Consider the following 19496-nt stretch of genomic DNA (forward strand, 5'->3'; position numbering starts at 1 on the left):
TCAGAGCTGCCCAGCTCTTGTTTCTCACAGAACCATGACATGGTTTGGGTTGGAAAGATCCCATCACCTGGTTCCAAACCCTGCTGCCTCTCTGGGGAGTGTGCGTGTGTTTTCCCACTTGGCTTTCCATTTTTTTGGGAGAAGAGGAAGCAACAAGCTTCCTGCCCATCATTCTCTGATGCCCTTGTATATTTGTAGCTAAGGGACCAAAGCATTTCTTGGTGCTGTCTAGGTGTGAGGCCTGGGGCTGGCTTTGCTGTCCAGTCCCTGAGGCCACCATACGCATGTGAGAAGGTCGGTGGCAGCCCCATCCTTGCTGGCTTTCGAGCTGTGTGAAGTTATTTCTCTCCCAACAGTGATAAAAATGTACAAGGGCTTGAAGGAGCCCACCCCTCATAAAGGTTTGCAAGCGTGAGACAGGGTAATTAAGTTTCTTCTGTATTTCTATAGCACCTAGGAGGATGAGGAGCGGGTCCACAGCTGCGATTCCTGAGCTGCAGCAGGAAATCACATCACGTATTTAATAACAGTGCTGCTTGCAGCCAGGTGTGCGTGGCAGAGTGATTTCTCTATACCTCACACCGCACGAGGAAAGCCATTCGTTTCCCATCCGAGGTTACATGAGCGTGCATGCCTGTGCTGAACCCAGCATCTGCTTTCCCAGGAGCCGCTGCAAGCATGTTTGCATTGATGCTCAGGGGAATGTCTTCACCCAGCTGCTTGTGTTTGTGTGACGAAGGGGTGCAGGCAGTGTCTGCTCAGCTGCACGTGAAACTTTCGGAGCGTTTTCCTTTGATGTTGCAACCTCCACGTGTGCCTGAGCCACGGACACACTCGTCTGGCATGGGAATGCGTGGACACGGGTCGGTCATGAGCAGATGTAGGTGTCAGGGCAGGTTTCTATCATCAGAGCAAGCAGGGGCCAGAACAGCCTCCAGGATGGACCGTGAGACATTTCTAAGCATGGCCCTGCCATGTGGCTGCCTGGAACAGCAGGAGGTTGGATTCTCCATCCCAGGAAGCCAGTTCCCACCTGGCATCCTGTGTGCCCAAGTTTCTTGGCAGCTGTGGAGTGGTTGGGTGAGACAGACCGTCCCTCCACAGCCACAGTGAGTGCGAGGGATACTGGGCACTCCCCTCAGTCGTGGGCTGCGTGCCTGTGAAGGAGGCTGTAGGCAGAGATGATTTACCTCTAGCCATCCCGTACGCTTACTGGGAGAGCTTTGGGTCATTTCTCAGATGGTTTCCAAGCCGGTGTCGCTCCTGTTTAAATAAGTTTATTTCCTCCTGGAGGTGAGATCTCCATCCATGATGCCAGGCGTGCGTTTGGCACGCGTACACGAGGGCACGTTTCCCTCGGAGGTGCGTGGAAATGTCCGGGATGCGCAAACGCTGCAGCGGCACGCACCGCGCTGCACTTTACCCAGCTTATTTTTTTTTGCACACCTTGTGCATGCAGTTTGCATTTACCCGTGGGATCCCGGGGCTGCTGCTTGTGCGTTGCCTCCCGGAGCTGTTGCATTTAACCCCCCCCCGGAGTTAAAGCCCCCCCCCGCAGCTGTTGCATCTCCCCGCAGCTCGCCCCAGGAGCTGCACCGCGCCGGGGGCGCGCACGATTCCCCACGGCCGCTGCTTGCGGGCGCGCTCCCGGCCAGCCGCTGCCTCGCGTGTGCGCGCCTGTGCGGGGGCGCGCAGCCCCCCCGGAGGCCGTGCCATGCCCGCCCGTGCCCCGCGGGCAGCCCCCCCTTTTCCCTCCCGCACCGGAGCGGGGCTGAGCCGGGGAGCGATGGAGAGCGGAGCGAAGGCAGCGCTCGGCTTTTAAACGCCGATCCGGCCCTTTTTGCCCCCCCTTTTTTTTTTTTTTAATTTCCTTCTTCCCCCACACCCCCCCAAGTGATGCGGCTGCGGAGAAAGCAGCAAATCCCCCGGCTGTGCGCGCCCTGCCCGGGATGCTCCATCCCCGCCTGTGCCGCCCGGGTGCCTGCGCGGCTGGGAGCGCTGCCTAGGGGCGGCGGGGCAGGGGAAAACACGGCTTGAAGGAGGGGGTCACGGGCCTGGGGGGGCCACCTCCGAGGGGCTGCAGGTGGCTTCGAGGCAGGGCTTTGGGGCTCCTGCCGCCTCGTGGGGCATGGCACGCGTGGGAGCCGGGAGCGCTCGCCCCTGCGGGAGCAGGTAGGTGCGTGTGCGTGTGCGTGTGCCACATTTGGGGCGTGAGGCTGGCTGGCGTGTCCCCTGTTCTCGCTCTCTCCGAGAGCTCGGAGGGGGAGCAGGGAGAAGGGGGGAGGACGGCTTTCTCCCCCCTACCCGAGCCCCAAGGTGGGGTGGACGCCTCCCACCCGAGGATGAAGGCGAGGGGTGAGTGTGAGGAGGTGGGGAGGAGAAGCGGCCAGGGGGGGAAAAAAAGCCCACATGGGGAGATGGGAAGGGAGAGAGGTGCTCCCCTTCAATGTGCGTGCCTCTGCGTGTGTGTGTGTGTGTGTGTGTGTGTGTGTGTGCAGTGCTGGGGCTCGGGATGCTGAATAGGTCCAGGGCTTGCAGCTGGGCTTGAGTGCTCTGCTTCTGTTCAGACTCTGCAAGAGGAGGGGATGCGTGCGTGTGATGGATGTACGTGTGTGTGTGTGTATATACATCTGTATGCACAAATAAATCCATAGGTACACGCATATCCCCCATAGATATAGCTATAGATGTGCAGACACCTACGGATATCGCTCGCAATTTTGGTGGGGAGAAAAACACAACCTCACCCCACAGCCCCCTGCCTCCTTGCAAACTTTGTCGGGGAGCCTTTGCAGCTGGTGATGTTCCTACATGCGTATGTGTGTGTGTGTGTGTGTGCACGCGCTGCGTGAACGTCTGCCTGGTTTGGATGCAGGGGGAGTGAGTAAATCTCTGCTCTGCTCTCACACCGCTCTGCTGGGAGGCTGGCTGGCTGCAGAAAAGTCATTGCGTGGCGTCTGGCGAGTGCGTGTGCGTGGCGGTGGTGGCAGTGGTGGTGGTGGTGGGAGCCGGCTGTTTGCGTAGGGGCCCAGGACAGCTCCTCGGGTGCATACGTATGTGCATGTGCATCGCTTGCAGGGTGTCTGCCTGCCCGGTTATTCCGCCGGGGAAAGCGTGCCCACATTTTTATGCATAAGGATCCTCCTGCTTTGGGGCATGGGATGGGGGGAGGAGAAGCTGAATGAATGAATGGGAGCAAGAGGAGGGGGAAGGAGGAGGCGTGGGGGTGGGGGAGAAAGGCGAACAGACGCATCCTATTCTCATCCTAGGACAGGCAGGAGTGCACAGCTGCTGCTGTTCCCATTCCAGAGCTTGGATCTGGTTGGGGAAAGGCAGCATAAATCTGCTAATGCTGCAGCAGGCAGCATATCTGGGAGCTGCTCTGCGTAATGCCCTCTTGTGCGTGTGCTGCCGTCGCTCCCCCCCTACCCCTGTCCGCAGGCATGCATGCCAGCACACGTGTGTGCGCCTGTGTACGCGGGAAGCAGGCTGTGCACGGGCAAAAACATGCCTGCAAACATCCTGGTGAGCATCTGGAGAAGGAGGTGGTGGGGAGCAGAGCACCGCTCGGGCGCTGCGGGCGCAGGCATCTTGCAGCCGTGCTCCGTTTGCACCCTCACGCAGGCGCCTGCTGCTGCCGGGGGCCGGTGCGTACACACCAAGTGGGTGCACATGTGCAAGGCCAGGCTCAGGAGCTGCTTCCTCTCCTTTTTTTACCCCTTCCTAAAGGCTGGAGAGCACAAGCCTTCTGCCCACCTTGGAGGTAGAGAGCTATCTTGAAGCAGGGACGGGGAGAGCGCTGCTGATGTTGGAGGAGGAGGAGGAGGGCGATGGTGATGTGCAGGGGAAGGGAGCGTGTGTGGATGTGTAGGGGGGGGGGCCCGCATCCCTGGAGGGGGCCTGGGGGACCAGGCAGCCTGCATTGCCTGCTGCGAGCCAAGGTATTTGTCATGCACGGGGAGGTGGGAGGAAGAGGGAGTGTGTGATGTGGGGGTGCCGGGTGGAGGGGGCGGACTGGTGCTGTGCTGGGGTATGGGGGGATTGGGGGTGACCCCCTCCCTCCTGCCCCCACCCCGTCCCCACGCACCCCGCCACTCCTGGCTCCGGGCACACGCAGCCCAGCAGCATCACTAATGCAATATTCCAAGGAAGGCTCATTTGCATGGAGCATGCATTATTAATTTATTTAAATACAGCCCCCCTCCCGCCTCACCCCCCCCAACCTCTCCGTGCAGACTGTACCAGCAGCGGTGAGGGAACTGCAGGGACCGGAGGGCTTCTGCCGCGGTGCCAGGGGTGAGAAGCAACCACTCCAACCCCACCGATTTCCCCAGCCTAAAAACCTTCCCCCCCAAGCCCTTTTCCCACCCGCCACCATCCTCACCCCATTATTTCCCCCTCCTGCTACGTGCTCGCTGTTCAGGGCACCGAGCCCAGCAGCGGGCAGGTTTGCCGGGATGCGGGGAGCTGCCTTCATTGCTCTCCCTCCCCATCAAAAACCATGCCGGCAGCCGCGGATGTGTGGCCTTTCCCTCTTTTTGCCCAGCTCTGGGAGAAGCGGGTATCTGGGGGTGCGTGGTCAGATCTGGTGCAAAGCCACGCCGTGGAGCAGGAGCCGCTTGCGGGGCAGCGAGGGCGTTTGGGGCAGCAGGGGGGATGCTGCGAGGTGTGGTGTTGGCTGTGGGGCAGCCTGCGGTTAAAATCGGAAAGGTAAAACCGCAGGCAGAGAGGAGGGAGGGCGGCAGAGCCGTGATGGTGGTCGTTCCTCCCTGGGTCGTGTCCGAAATCAGCTGCAGCTCCGGGCAGGGAGCAGCTGCCTCGCCTGACCCCGCTGGCGCCTGGCGGAGCGCGCTGCCCACCTGGGAGCAGGGCTCGTGGTCACTTCGGGGCCTGCCGTCGGCAGCCGTGGCAGAAAATATCACTACATTTGCTGAGACAGAGAGACCTGGCTGCTCTCCCTCTTAGCCCAAATGTGTATATTTTATATATATATATTTATTTGCCTCACGTTGGCAGAGCTGCGGCCGTGCCCCCGTGCTCCCCACCCAGCGTGGCAGCTTTGCGCCTTGCTTGTCGACCCATGGCCTCCTCTTCAATAGGGCAGACCCCACAGCAGGTTTTGGGTCTCCTGGCAGCTCGGAGGTCCCCAGCCATTGCCCGAGATGAACTGCTTTGTTCGTGAGCAGGACCGACCAAATAATTTGCTGTTGCTGAGGAGAAATGACCTCATTTGCTCAGCACTGACAAGCCAAGAGGAAGCCCAGTTCCAGCCGACCAGCTGAGGTACAGAAGGAGGGGAGGGCGGTTGTCACTCTCTCCCCGGCATTACGAGGGGCTGGAAACAAGCTGCTAGGAGCCAGGTGAGCGAGCAGAAGGGTCTGTGAAGGTCAGGCCCGTCCACCCTCCTGCACTGACCCAAGCGAGGTGCCAGGGCCAGGCCTTCCTGCCCGCGGCCACCCCATGAGCACGTCTCCAGCCCTTTGGCACATAATTTAGTTGCGGGGGGTGCTTTGTGGCATCACACGTGAAGTTAACACCTGCCTGAGTGGGTATGCCATGGGGGAAGTACAGTTTGCAAGAAGCCATGGGTGGTTTTGACTCCTGTAGGTGTCAGTTGTTCGGATAGCACAGGGATGGAGAAGGATCCCTCTTTCTGCCACAGCTGGCTTGTGGGGAAATCCCTTCCCCTTTGTGCTCCTCAGCACCCACATGGCTTCTGAATGGGTTTTGGTGATAAGCTCATCACCACTGAAGGCACTGTGGACGTGCAGGCTGTGTCCCAGGATGATGTACAGGCTACCAGCTGCCTGAAGGCAAGGTGTCATATGTTTGTCTTCATTCTTTCCATGGCTCATGAGCTCAGTCTGTGGACCAGATGGGTCAGAGCTGCCTGTGTATTTTAGGTTACTACGAGGGCTCTGTGAGCTCTCCTTTCTCTGGGAATGTCAGCCTATGCATGAGAACATGGATGTGTGAGCAGGGAGAGAAGCAGCTGTTTCTGCTAGGCTTTGTCTGTCCCACCTTCTTGCATGCACAGGTTACGTGTGTTTGTGCACAAAGTCTGCATGAGGCCATCAGTCATTCCCTTCTTTATGGCTTCATCTGTATTACCTGCATGTGTGTGCATTTATTTCTGATATGAGTATGTGTGTAACGCACCTTTTTCACGTCTTGGACTTGATCACTCTTCTCAAGGTTTGTGAGTATGTGTTTGTAGCTGTGTGCCATGTTCAGCTGGATGCCATCCATCCTCCCTGCCCATGTATCTTCTCCTCCCCCTGTCCCTAACTCTTCTTCAGCTCCCCGGGGAGAGGTCCTGTGCCTTTGGAGATAGTCCTGAGTTGTATTCCCTGGTGCCACATGTATGAAGCCAGATAGCTTTTCTGACATCTGTGTGCTCGAGTACATCCAGAAACATCAAGCCTTGAAGCACGAGGCAGGTGCTTCATGTTATTTCCAAGGCTGTAGCGAGACCAGTCTGGAAAACCTGGCATGCAAACCTGGGTGCTATTCTAGCCGAAGGAGGGTGATAAATTGGAGGGAATTCAGAGAAGAGAAACAAAACATGATGAAAGGGCTGGAGGGACTTACGAGGAGAGATTAAAAGGACTAAATATGTAGAGCTTGGCTAGATGATGACACGACAGTGGTTCACATGTATTTGAGGACTGTAAACACCGAGGAAAGGAAGAGATTATTTTGGGGGGCAAAGGATGAGATGAGGCTGAGCAAGGAGAAGAAGCTTTGGAGAATGTGCAGAGACCGTTGTTGAGGGAGAACAGAGGTAGTACGGAAGGAAGGCGTAAATAGAGTTTGATGGAAGAGGAGGAAATTATTTCCTCCTTCTCCCCATGCTTTCTGCCTGGAGAGGTAGTCTAGGAAGCAGTCCTGTGGGAATTGCCCTGGGTAAAAACAGGCTTTGCCACACCAGCTTTCTAGAAAAGTACAGGCTAAGCTTTCCAAAATTAATGGTTCCCTCTTACCAGGCAAAGATGGTTTGGCGTGGGGACAGTGGGGTCAGGAGGATCAGGCTTCTCTCCTCTGACTCCCTAGTCACAGATGGCCCAGAATTGGGACAACAAGGTCAGGAGGATTAACACCCTTCCTTTTTTTTTTTTTTTTTTTCCCCCGTTGCACTCACAGGCCAGGAAAATTGAGTCAGATCATAATAAAAGGATTAGTGTGGAGAGGCTGCCGTGAATAGTGTGATAGACAGGTCAGGAAAATGGAAGGGAGTTCAAGGGGGGCTGGCCCCGTTACAGATGGTCTGCTGAAAGGGCTCTGTGTTTATCAGCAGGGAAAGGGGATTTGGTCTCACAAAGTTTGGAACAACGCATTGAAGGGACTAGGCACAGATGTTACCCCCAGCAAGGATCTGTACTAGGATGAGTGGTTGAAATGACCTCAGGCCTCCTTCCAGCTTTAGGGCAGGGGGAAAAGGCCCTTCTTGGAAGGGGGTCTGCTGCTTGTTCTGTTGTCCATCCATCTCCAGGAAGACCTCATGCACCAACACGATATCAGTGCTCACAGCTCCTACTTGTCCTTGACTTCTTGGTCAGTCTGGCTGGGGAAAGCCATGGGAATGTAGGAAGGATCTTCTGATCCAGGTTGGAGGTCCTTCTAGCCCTGTATCTCCAACAGTGGCTAACACAGGATGACCAGAGGGAAGACCATATGGACAGGACAACCGTGTAGGAACACTTCCTCTGACCTCCCTTTTAGCCTCTAGTGATGTGTGGCTGAAATCTTGTGCTGGAAGGTCTGTTGTACACTTCTTAGGTCTCTATGGATTTTTTTCTTCCATGACTTTGTTCCACCACTTTTTGAAGTCAATTCAAGCTTTAACATCCACAGAAACTTAGAGCAGGAAGTTCCACAACTTAAAAATGCAGAGTGCAATGAAACTGCTTCTGCTTGTCTTGAACCTGTTACATTCTTGTTTGATTTCCCAACCCTTCATTCTTGGGTGGGAAGAGACAGTCAATACCTGTCCCCTCTAACCTTCCCGTGCGGGTTTTATAGATTTCTCTCATGTTGCAGTCTCTTATCATCTCTTTTCCAGGTCCCACAGAGGTGAATGTTTTCATGTCAGCTGCAGGGCACGATGTAGAGGAGGGGAAGAAGCTGGGCAAGGGCTCTGAACCAGCTAAGGGTGCCCCAGACCATAAAGACTGGACTGGGCAGGGCTCTAGGAGGCTTGGAAAAAATAGGAAGGAAAGTGTTGAAGTGGACCTCAGGACGGCTTCTATGGGCAGGGGCTGTGAAGTTCAGCACAGACAGGAGCTAGGACTGGCCAGGGTGGAGCAGGTGAGGGAATGGACAGGCCAGGGGTGATGGAGATCTGGTTAGGGCTCTGATCTGAGCATGACTAGGTGCTGTTCAGATCAGAGATTAGAGAGGAAAGGGATGGCCGATGGTGGGTCAGCCTGCAGACACAAATGTCTTGGGAAAATACAGGTTGGACGTGGTGCTGGTGTGATGCTCAGTGAAGGAGAGTGGGAGGAGAGGGTAAGAGGACGTGGACCAGATCTGAGAAAGCTCTCAAACGTAAGCACAGCACAGGGAGGCCTTGACCCATTTGAAAGAGATGCCCAAGAGTCATCTCCCAGGTCAGCACTAGGGTTTTGTAAAGCAGACTGAGAGATCCAGTGACAAAACCCTCACTGAAATTAAGATTTTCTCTTATTTCTTGGTTAGCCAAGACCCTCAGCCAGCTGATGGAGAAAAGACAAATGAAAATGGAACACCAGCCATCTTGTGGTCATTCTTCAAAGAAAATAGGCTCGGAGGGAGGAAATGGGCTCATGCTGGGATGAAAAAGGGTCTGGGAGAGGGCGAAACAACCTTCTGGGACTGGAGGGTTCAGGGAAAGAAGAAGGTATCTTCTGTAGCCCTTAGGACATCTGCCAAGGAAAGCTGTTCTGAGTGAGCTTTGAATTCAGGGCTGTGGGGGACTGAGGTGAGTGGTGGGAAGCCTGCTCTGATGGGAACGAGGCCGGGGAAGGCAGTGGGGAGACCGAGGGATGGTAACGCCAGGAAAGCTGGGGATGAGGGGAGAGGTTTGATGCGGGCAAGAGATGAATGCAAGGAGGTCTGAGCAGCATCAGGAGGAGAGACAGCAGTGAGGGGCTGGGGACAGAGCAAAGCAGATCTCTGTAGCAGCCACTGATGTCCTGAGATTTCGGTCTCTGCTCCTTGTGGGGCACCTCTTGTGGGGCAGGGAGCTCGTCTCCGGCTCCATCAGCCCCACGGGGCAGTGCAGCCTTCCTCTTCCTCTTCCTCACAGACCAGGGAAAGTGCAGAGACACGCTGCACCTCACCAGGTATGTGTAAGGCTCTCATCCCAGTAGCCAAGAGCGGGGATGGCGAGGGAGAAGGCATTTCCCTTCTTAACTTCACTTTCTTCTGCCTGATACCCCATGCTGTTGTAACCTTTCTTTCCTTTCCTGCCTGCTCACTTAACACCGGCTGCACCCCGTGCCTCTGTTTGCTTGCCTTTAATCCACGGGATGGATCAGTGACAGACCCCCACTGTAATTTTTTAAATCAAAGCCCTTTATCTCGAATTGAGCAAGGTCGGGGGAAGCATCTTAAGGCATCAGCCGCATTTTCTATCTCTGCCTGAGAGCAACTTAAAGGATGGCTCAACAGGATTAGTAGAAAGCGCAAGATTGGACAAATGGATTTGGCAGGGGCTGGCTGGTGGGCCCGAGGGAGCGGGAGCTGGCTGTGCTGGGAAATGGGAAGGCCGGGCTCTGCTCAGGGCCTTGGTCTTCCCACTCCGTCCCCAGCCTGCCCGGCACTGCTGGAGGTGTGAATTAGCAGGCTGGGGGCACGGAAAACAGCCTGTCATTAGAGCCGTCTTCCTTGGCTTGGCTTCTTCTCCCTCGTTTCCTCTCCACGGCCCTCCTGCGCCAGCCTGGCCTCGTGTCCTGGGGCTTTTTGTCAGCAGAGAGCACCCCAACCCGTGCGTGCTGCCCATGGGGGATGCTCCCGCAGCTCCTGCACAGAAAAGGATTTGCATGCATGGTGGGGGAGAGCCGTCCGGGCCTGTTTATTCTTAACGCTCTGCATTATCTCCATTAATAATGCCACCTCTGCCTCACATGCTAATTAAGACTCGAGATTGTTAATGTAGCAGGGAATTTGGGCAGAGACCACACAAGGCTGGCTGGATTAAGTTAACCTTATGGACTGTTAATGGATCTCCTGGAGGGGCATTTCTGCCTAATGAGGATCCAGCTTGAATGGTAATCAGGGGCTTGCTCTGCCTGCTCAGCGGGGACCTGCAGCTGGAGGATGGGGAAAGGCATGGGCAGGAGCTGCTCACGGGGAAAGGGGGGAGGATGAGGAGGGAAAAAAGGGGTGCAGGGCTGGGGGAAAAGACCTTGGGGTGAGGGAAGAGCTGAGGCAAATGGTGGAGGAGCTCCAGGCTGAGAGAGGAGCAGAAATGATGGTGTTGATGCACTTGGGAAGCCCCAAGTGGCTGCTGGGGCTGGCCCGCACTGGTTGTGTTAAATTTTAACACAAAGTGCTGTTTTTCCTGGTTGTGATTGCCAGCAGTGAAAAGGTCACCCAAACTGCCTCAGCATGCAGGGATCCTCTCTGAGAAAACCAAAAACTACAACAAAAAGCACCCGGGGAGATCCTAACTGCACCTTGGGCTGTCTTACCTGAGCTGTCTCAGCTTTAGATGGCCCAAGGACTGGATGTGAACCTCGAGTCTGCTTTGTGGTGGAAGTTTGGGGTTCGGGTGAAGGTTTGTGATGCAGTTCCTTGGGGGCCAAGGATGTGGCAAGGGAATGGGTTCAGCTCAGGCTGCCCGGCGAGGTTTTCCTCCCTTTTCTGGCTCCTGGTATGGGAAGATCGCAGGGAACTGCGAGGCAGGGAGTTCCCTTGTTGTGTGTTGCTGTGTGGGAGTCGGTTCCCGGGGCAGAGCACGCTGCTGCCAGCGAGCGAGGGGAGCCGAGGGAAGGCGAGAAAGGAGAGGCAGAGACCCGGAGGAGAGGCAGCGCAGGAGCCAGACAGACTTCTACCCGGAGAGGTGGGATCCCTCCTCTGCGGACGTGAGCGCATCTGAGGGGGCACATGGCACAGTTCTGTGCACGCTCGTAGGATGCTCAAGCTGCAGAGGTACACTAATACTGTTAGTATAGAGGTGCTGCCTGGAGGAAATGCTCACACACATGTGCACAAACACGGTCACACCACTCCGCCCGATCCCTGCACGCCCACGTGCACACGTGGCGCCACGTTGTCCCTCTTGTCCCCTTCCAGCATTGGCTCACGCTCATGGAAACACTGATGGATGCACAGTTTTGCACCTTCCAGGTCTCCTTGCTCGCCAGCACAAAGCAGGCAAGCGAGGATGAGGCAAAATAAATCCTTTAGAGCTGAACAAGACGAACACCATGCAGATGTGCATGTGCAAACGCTCGTGCACATCCCCCTTGCTCCTGTTCACCCTCCTCCCTCTTTCCCTCGCTGCTTGTTCAGCCCATCGTGGTGCTGCTTTCATGCCCCTGAAGCGCAGGAGCAGATGGTTTGGAGGCCAGTTTAGGACGATGGTTCCCTTTTCCACCAACAGCTCTCTTCAGCTGCTAAGTACCTCAGCGATGAAGATCCTCCTTGCCTACCCACACGCGGCACCTCCGTGTCACCTCCCAGCTCCTATTAGAAACCCCGAGGCCGAAGCCCTCTTTAAATCACCCTCCTGACAGCGCTTTAACCCGAGAGGCACTTAAGGCCGCGGTGGCTTTTCCAGGTTCAGCAGCGCATGTTAGCTCTGACAAAATGAGGCAGCTCCTTCTCCGCTCTGCTCTGCACACGTGCCTTGCTGAGGCCCAAAAGGCTCTCGCTTGTCCCCTTTCAGCCTGCATTATTCATCTCCTGTAATGCACAATTGATGTTTGTGGGCAGAGCCGAGCAGGTACAGCAGAGCACAACGGAGAGGGAATGCCAGCCCTAGCAGGCAGACATTGCCCCGGCTGCGTGGGCCAAGTCGAGAAGAGGGAGAGGAAATACTCGCCCTTTTGCAGGCACTTCTCAAAGGTAGATGGTGGCGGTGGAAGAGGGGCATGCTGGAGGGGTCGAGGCAGTGCTGGGGGCTTCCCAGAGCTTTTTTTTTTTTTTTTTTCTCCTGGCTCCTTCGCAGGTGTGAGCGGTGTGTGCAGGGCGTGCGTGGGAAGGTGGGAACGCGCCCGGGGAGGTGTGAAGTAGGTGACTCTGGGCAGCCTGCGTGGCTGAGTAACGCTGGGGAGGGTGGTGAGGAGGCTGGGGGATGCTTTGTGAAGAGACATGGAAGCCGGTGAGTGTGTGTATGAGGGTAGGTAGCTCCTGGGAACTACCCGCACCCGGCTGCTTTTCCCCCAAAACCAGCCCATGCTCTCCCATCGTTCTCCCATTCCTCTTCCCAGCCTCTCCCTGCACAAACGGTGCTTCCCTGTCCCCCAGACACACGCTGACCCCAATATCTAGCCCCAATTTCACTCTTCCAACTGCTCACGGTGCTGTGTGGCTAAGCCCACCTTAGTGCCAGCCCCATCTCTGCTCCTCCTCGCCCACCTCACGCACCTCCTTGCCTCTCCATGGACCTGGGGGAAGCCGGTTCCTTCCTTCCCAGGTCTCTCCATCCCACAGGGGTTTATTCTGTGCACGTACGTCCTCCTTCACCGTGCTTAGCTTTTGCACTTGTGTCACCTGATGCCACCATCAGCCAGTTTCAGAGCACTCAGGGCTGGTGGGACCTCACACTCTTCTTTGCACACCAATTACGCACATCAGAAAAAAAGAGGAAGGGAGAAGGGATGAGCATGGATGCTTTTTTCAAGCTCTTTGCTCCACCAACTTTACCCGAAGGAGCTGCAACCCATGTCAGGGGACAGCAACGTGGGCTTTGAGAGGTGGTGGAGCAGGAAGAACTAGAGAAAGTGCAAAAAAAAAGGAAGATTTGGGGGATGGAAGCGGTAGGTGTGCGTGTGTGCACGCGTGCAGGTGCACAGCACGATGCAGCTGTCTCCAAAGTGGGTTCCAGCCTCCCAACTTCCAAGGATGTTGTTATTTTTTTGGTGAGCGATGCCGGCTGTCTGCGTCTCATGCGTCGCTTGTGTTTGCCTGCCTGCGCTGGATGTTGATGAGTATTTGTGTTTTCCATGTGACAGAATATGGCTGGTGTTTGATGATGCTGGGGCTAGCGTTTAGGATCCAGAAGGACGCTTTGCCACTGTGTGGGCTGAGGTAGGTAGGTAACAGTGCCTGCTGCTATCAGCTCGTGTGCTGCAGGCAATTTGTAAGCGTAGTATGTGATATGCAGCCAGCGGTGCTTGCTTGACTTATGTTCCTAAATGTGCCGGGGTGTTTTATGTGCTTTTGTTTTCTTATTGATGGGCGCCTTGTGATATAGCGGTGCACCGCTTGCCGCGATATGGATGCGTGTGCGTGCGTGTAGATGGCAGTATTTCTGCTCGTTGCTACAGAGGTGGGTTTATGAAGCGGTGTGTACGTGTGCGGTGAAAATTATGGATAAGCGAGCAGGGTTTGTGGACGGCAGATCCGTTCAGGAATTCAGCACGCAGGGGCCAGCGTTGACTCCGCCACGCAGAAATGCTGCTGCTGCCTGCTCCGGAGCGGCGGCACGGGGCTGCGTGTAGCTGATGTGGCTGCGTGGTGGTTGTCTGAAAGGTCAGAGGCATGCCCAGGCAGCTGTGCAGCCCCGTCGGTGCGGCACACGTGAAGGAGAGAAGCCAACACCTTGCCCTTTTTGGGGACTGAGTTGGTGGGGGATCCGTGCACGGTGGCGTGGCAGGGGTGGGATGCTGGGGGGCACGAGCGGCAGCACTTGGAGCGTGAGCACAGCCTGCGGGGGGCACCTCGGGGGGGAGGCTGTGTGTCTGCCAGCCTGCCCCCCCCCGTCTCCATCCTCCAAACCCCTTTCCGTCGGTCTGTCTGCCCGTGTCCAGCTGCCTGCTCCCACACCGTCTCCTCCGCCCCGGCTCGCTCGCACCCCACGCTGCCTGTGGACTCAGCAGCTGTGCATCTCTCCGTCCCTCCCACACACGCACATTCGCGCGCACACACACACACACACACACCCTGGATCTTCATCTGTGGTATATTCAGTTGCCATTGGAAACCTAAGAAAGAAGTGAATCTACCCTCCAAGTCTTAAGCTGGTGTTTTTTTTTTTCTTTTTTCTCTCTTTTTTTTTTTTTTTCTTTTTTTTTCCTCCCTTTTCTCCTCTCCTCTCCTCGCAGAAGGCGAAGTCTTTCGCGATGAATCCCCGGCAGCTTCGATCGAGCGGTGAGCTGGAGCACCTATCCGCAGGCCACTCCTCGATGTGACTGCACGGAGGCCTTCGCCAGCGCTCGGAGAGGCGAGCAGAGCCGTGGATTTACCTCCCTGCGTTCCCCCCAGCACGAGCACCGCCAGGTAAGCGAGCCCCGGCTCGGCTGCCTGCATCCATCTCCCTCCTGCTTGCTCCCCAGAGGTGCGAGGGAGGGGAGAGGCAGGGGATTCTGCCACACCACGGCTGAAGCTCCTCCGGCTCCCTTTTCCCCCCCGCACGCCTCTGCGGGGCGGGGAGGCTAGCGATGGAAGCGCTGTGGGGTGGCTGCGCGCGGTCCTGAGCCTCTTCCCCTCCTTCCTCGCCCTCCTCTTTGCGCACACACCTGTCTGCTCCTCTCCCCGTGCGAGATTTTTCCTCCTGGGTTTTGGGGAGAACGGGCAGCCGGGCTGATGCTGCAGAGAGGTGGTAGAGGAGGAGGATGCTCCGACCCAGAACGGCCGGGCTCTGCCAGCAGGGCCTGGTTCCCTCCTGGGGACACATCCTGCACGCACAGGGCATCACGCTGCCGGCTGTGGGGCAGGCAGGGGGCCCCCTCCCTCCTCTGCTCAGGGTATTTTGGGCATCCCCACTCCCCACGGAGGGAGCTGGCCTCCATTTCCCTGCCCGGTACCTCCTCTGGTACCCGGCCCAGCCTGGCACTGCTTTCGGATGCTCTTTGTCCCTGCTTATCTGCTGTCCCCCGGTGCTCCTGCCTGGCTGCGAGGGATGTTTTCGTGCTGGAGCCTGCGTGTTTCATAAGCCGGCAACGCCACCTGCCCTGCACAGGCAGCAAAGGGGCCCTGTGCCCAGCCTGACCCAGTTTGGGGTGCAAAGCTCGGGGGGGGGCACCTGAGCAGCCCCACCACCACCAGGACAGCCCCGTGGTGCCCCTTACCATGGGGGAAGGCAGGGTGATCAGCTGTGCTATTTCCACGCCGTGTTTTTGTGCTGTGGCATGAGGAAGGGAAGGCAGCAAGGAGCAGCTGATTCTCCACCTTGCCTGGAAAGGCCCAGGAGGGGCTTTTTGAGGGGAGGTTTGGGGGCTCACACCTGGCAGGCTGTGGTGTCAGGCTCTGCGCAGATGCTCCTCATTTTTCTGAGTCAGATTTTGGGGCTGCACCGTTTCTCCTTGGGGAAGGGGCCACTAGCCCCCCACAGATGTCTGGTGATGGTGTCCCCTCTCTGGCCACCCCGTCACCTCCCTCTCCACTCCTATCCGGTGGCGCTGGCTGTTCCTCTTCCTTTTTTTTGGGGCGCCTCTGTGCTGCCTGTCCGTCCTTCAGCAGCACCCCTTCTTCCCTCCCTCTCCACTCCTCTTCCTCCCTCGTGACCACGCGGTTGCGCTCGGCGTTGTTACTGGGGGGTTTGCAGAAAGCAGGCTCCTCCCGGATGGAGCCTTTTTGGCGCTGGTTAAATCCCTCAGCCCTCTCAGGGCACGGCTTTGGCATGGACTTGGGGCGGACGAGACAATAAATCCAGCTCTAGGGAGCTCGGTATCAGGTCAAAAGTGCTGCGGCTACGTGGTGGAAAACGCTGATCCAACGTGAACTCCCTCCGCCGCCGGTTCATATTTGTTTAGAAAACAAAGTTGGCTTAACTGCATGCTGGCAAGCTTTGCCTTGCGTTGGGCGTTACACGCCTGCACTGCTCGGGCTTGATGCTGGCTCCGGTGCTGTTTGTCCTTCCACACCTGGCACGCGCTGCAGACAGTGTGTGTGCACTGGAGGATTTGACAGATGCAATGGCACGCGGCAGCCAGCCCGCTCCAGCCCCTCCTGCTGGGAGAGGTGTCTGGAAAAGGGGCTGAACTGCAGCATTAGCAGCGAGCAAACCCCATCCCACCCCGACCACCCAGCTCCTCAGCACCCCACCATGGCCCGTGTGTGGGGTTGGAGTGGCAGCATCGTTCCTTGGGAGCACGGTGGCAGAGAAGTGGGGCACACCGCGGGCAGGACAGCCCTGTTGGGGACAGGTGGGCACAAACCTTTGCTGTTGTGTTGCAGGGGCTCTTTCCAGTCCTGCCTTGGTTGCTGAGGGGTCGATTTTTTTGTAGGGGATGAGTGGTTCACCTGGTGCTTGTGCGTGGACGTGTTCAACCTGCTGACAAGGAGTATTTACCGACCAGATTTTGCGGCATGCTTTCCTCTACAGTCCAGCAGGATGAGCTACCAGGGGGCTCCTAAAATCCTTGTGCCTCAGTTTCCCCTGACATTAAGTGGGGAAACCGCTTCAGGCTGCAGGGAAGGACGCTGTGGGGAAAGGGAGATGCAGCCTGTGGCCTTCGCGGGGGGCTGGATGCTGGAGGAGAATCCGTAATGCCTGGGGTGCCGTGTGCCAGGGCCGAGGCGGTGATGCGCTCAAGCCTCCGTTTGTCTGGGAGGAGAAAGGGAGCTTGTGGCTCGTCACTGTGGAAACAGAGTGGGGATTCAGCAGGCTCCTGGGCCGGGCCCCCCCGAGCAGCCACGCCGTGCGTCGGCCTGGGTGTCACAGGAGCCAAGGGGACCCTGGCACGGGCTGTGACAGGCGGGTGGCCCTGCCCGGCCATGTGTTGGGTGGTGGAAGGTGGCCTGTCCGGGATACGTGTCTTCAGACTGCCTCTGAGAAATATTTATGGCCGAATTACCTCACGCAGGCAGTGTCCACAAGAAGTGAATTCACCAGCTGCAGGAGGCTGAGCTTGCTCCTCAGGTGCCCCACCAGCATCTCTCTTAACTTTGGAATAGCAGCAAGGGAAGAAGAGGAGGTTTAGGGAAGTTTCTTCTCCCCCTTTGCAGAGTATACCTGAGTAGACGTGCATCAGGTAGGGCGTGTATGCCAGCTCTAACACGGAGCGTGGGCAGATTTCTTACAAATAACCCAAAAGTGATTTCTGGTGGCAGCGTGGCAGTCTGCAGAAGGCTTCCAGAAGCTGCGCCGCCCGTCTTGGCTTGCAGGTGAAATGCGTGAATGTGTGCCCCCAGCTGGGCACGTGCTCATCGTGGTGGATCTGGGACACGGACGTGTAGGTGCTGGTGGCCTGTTTTGAGCCTTTTCCTTGTCCCTGTGCTGTAGGACCCATGGGTCTGAAGTCAGCGGTGTCAGGGCCATCGGGCTGTGCCCTGATCTGAACTGCCGTGCCTTTTAAAGCCAGCCCGCATGCGGAGAGCTATCGAGAACCAGCCCGGCACAAAGAGAGAAACACTCATATAATGGGGCTACTTATTTGAGTTCCCCAGCATTTCCCATCGCGTTTCATGTCTTGGGGCTTATTCACAGTTGAAAGGCAATCAATGGAGCTAACAGCCCAGCATTGTTCTGCTCACCTTCTGATTTACTTCCTTTCATCCTCGCTGGGTTTCATCTCCTCCCAGGTTCACGCATCCCCCAGCACTGAGGTCGCTTTCTTTTTATCGCACCTTGGGCTGTGTATAATCAAGCTAGCTCTGCTCTTGCCCTGAATCTTCTGGGGTCAAGGTGGAAATCACTATTCAGCAAGAGACCCAAACAAATGAGCAAAACTAGCCTGGTCGGTCGGAACAGGGTGGAAGTTATCCAAGAAAACTCACACTGATCAATTCCAGTCACCTCCTGTGTTTAAAGTGACTCAGTATCTCCAATTTTAGGATGTTGCTGGGGAGCCGAATTCTCTTATGATTTCTCTTATATCAGTCGTTCCTACCAACAGTGTTTGTGAGATTCTTTTCCCATATCTGCTTAGATAAGGAACTGTTGGAAACCATGCTGGTAGAATAAAGGGTGCTGGGACAAAGCCAATCATAAAAAAAAAAAAAAATAACAACAAAAAACCCTCCCACAAAACCTCCCCCGCTTCCCTGAACAATAAGTTATCAAGTCCAGATGGTTAAATCTGAGAGTTTGGAAGGAGCTTAAGTGATTGAGCTGCTAACAAAAATATGCAATCTCTTGTGGAAAAAAAAAAAAAAAAAAAAAAAAAGCTACTGATTCGGGGAATTGCAGAAGACCAAATGTTGTACCTATATTTAAAAAAAGGCTCCAGTGATGATCTGGGGAATTATAGATCTGTAAGCTCTGCATCTGTATCTGGTAAACTGGTGGGGACGATAATTAAAAAACAACACAGAAGACATCTGGAAGATTGTGGTCTGATAGGGCCTAACCAGCGCGGGTTCAGCAGAGGCAAACGGCGTCTTGCTAATCTCCTACAACTCTTTGAATGTGTCGATAAAGCAATGGATAAAGGAGGACCGATTGATATAATGTGTTTAGACTTCCAAAAGGCTTTTGAAAGATCCTACACAAGAGCTACTGAAGAAGCTAAGCAGTCAGTGAGAGACAAAATATTGACATAGATCAAAAAACTGAGTAGGAGACTGAAAGAATGAGGGGATTAAACAGCCAAGTTTCACCGTGGCAAGAGGTTAATGTGGCCTCCAGGTTCCCTTCCAAATCCCATGTGATTTAGTGCATTGTTTAATGACTTGGAAAGGTGGGAGGAGAGAGACGCTGTGTGAGAATCTGCACATGAGACCGAGTTATTAAGTCAGCTGCGGCCAGGAAGGGTTGTGGGGAACGGCAGGGAGAGAGCTTCGTTAAATGGATGCGCTGCTCTCTGGCGAACAAAACGCAGGGATGATACCTTCAAAAGTCATGGATGGTGCAGGGCAGACTCTCTGCCCCTTCAGGCACCCCGAAAGGTCCCGAATCAAGTGTGTACATACGTGGGCATATGTCAGGGAGCTCGCTGCCCCACGTTCTCCTGCCCTTGAGCAGGTGAAGTAGCTGTTGGCGGCAGAGGTGGTGTGTAGAGAGTGCTTGGTGAGATGGAAAGCCTGTGGACACCCCTGAGTGAAGAGATGGGGGAAAACGGGGTTAGACAGTGGGCTGGGAGTGGCTGTTGTATGAATCAAAGTGAGATTTATGAGTACTCGCATCACACCTGAGCAAGGCAACGCAGAGTGAAATCAAAGTGCATGGCATTGAGGTTCACGTAGTTGGTCTATGGAGCTCTGTGTCATGAAATATTGCCAGGACGATGAATTTAACAAGGTCCATAGTGGGCTTGTATATTTTTGTAGAGAGCAGGGATACACAAATGAATTTTAATAAAGGACAAGCCCAGCCTGAACCTGCAGGTTCAATCTTCAGAGCCTACATTAACCTGTAATTCCTAGCGGCCGATGGGAAAATGAAAATAGGAGCACGTTGTCCTTCA

The 19496-nt window shown here is 55.8% G+C and overlaps 1 non-coding gene across 3 annotated transcripts in view; it reads left to right on the plus strand.

Moving 5' to 3' along the window:
- The first annotated feature begins 1839 nt into the window (after positions 1-1839).
- The window catches only part of LOC101790409 (uncharacterized), a 40460-nt gene continuing 22803 nt past the window's right edge, over positions 1840-19496 (plus strand). The window contains exons 1-2 of one of the 3 annotated variants that reach the window (XR_005262594.2): positions 1840-2172; positions 14253-14427. This is a non-coding gene — a transcript (uncharacterized protein). Of the gene's footprint in view, positions 2173-2201; positions 2356-13141; positions 13237-14252; positions 14428-19496 lie in introns of those variants that run through there. The other 2 variants (XR_011809265.1, XR_011809266.1) reach the window with 2 other exon arrangements.

Source organism: Anas platyrhynchos, chromosome 1 (genome assembly GCF_047663525.1).
Source record: "Anas platyrhynchos isolate ZD024472 breed Pekin duck chromosome 1, IASCAAS_PekinDuck_T2T, whole genome shotgun sequence".
Taxonomy (NCBI): domain Eukaryota; kingdom Metazoa; phylum Chordata; class Aves; order Anseriformes; family Anatidae; genus Anas; species Anas platyrhynchos.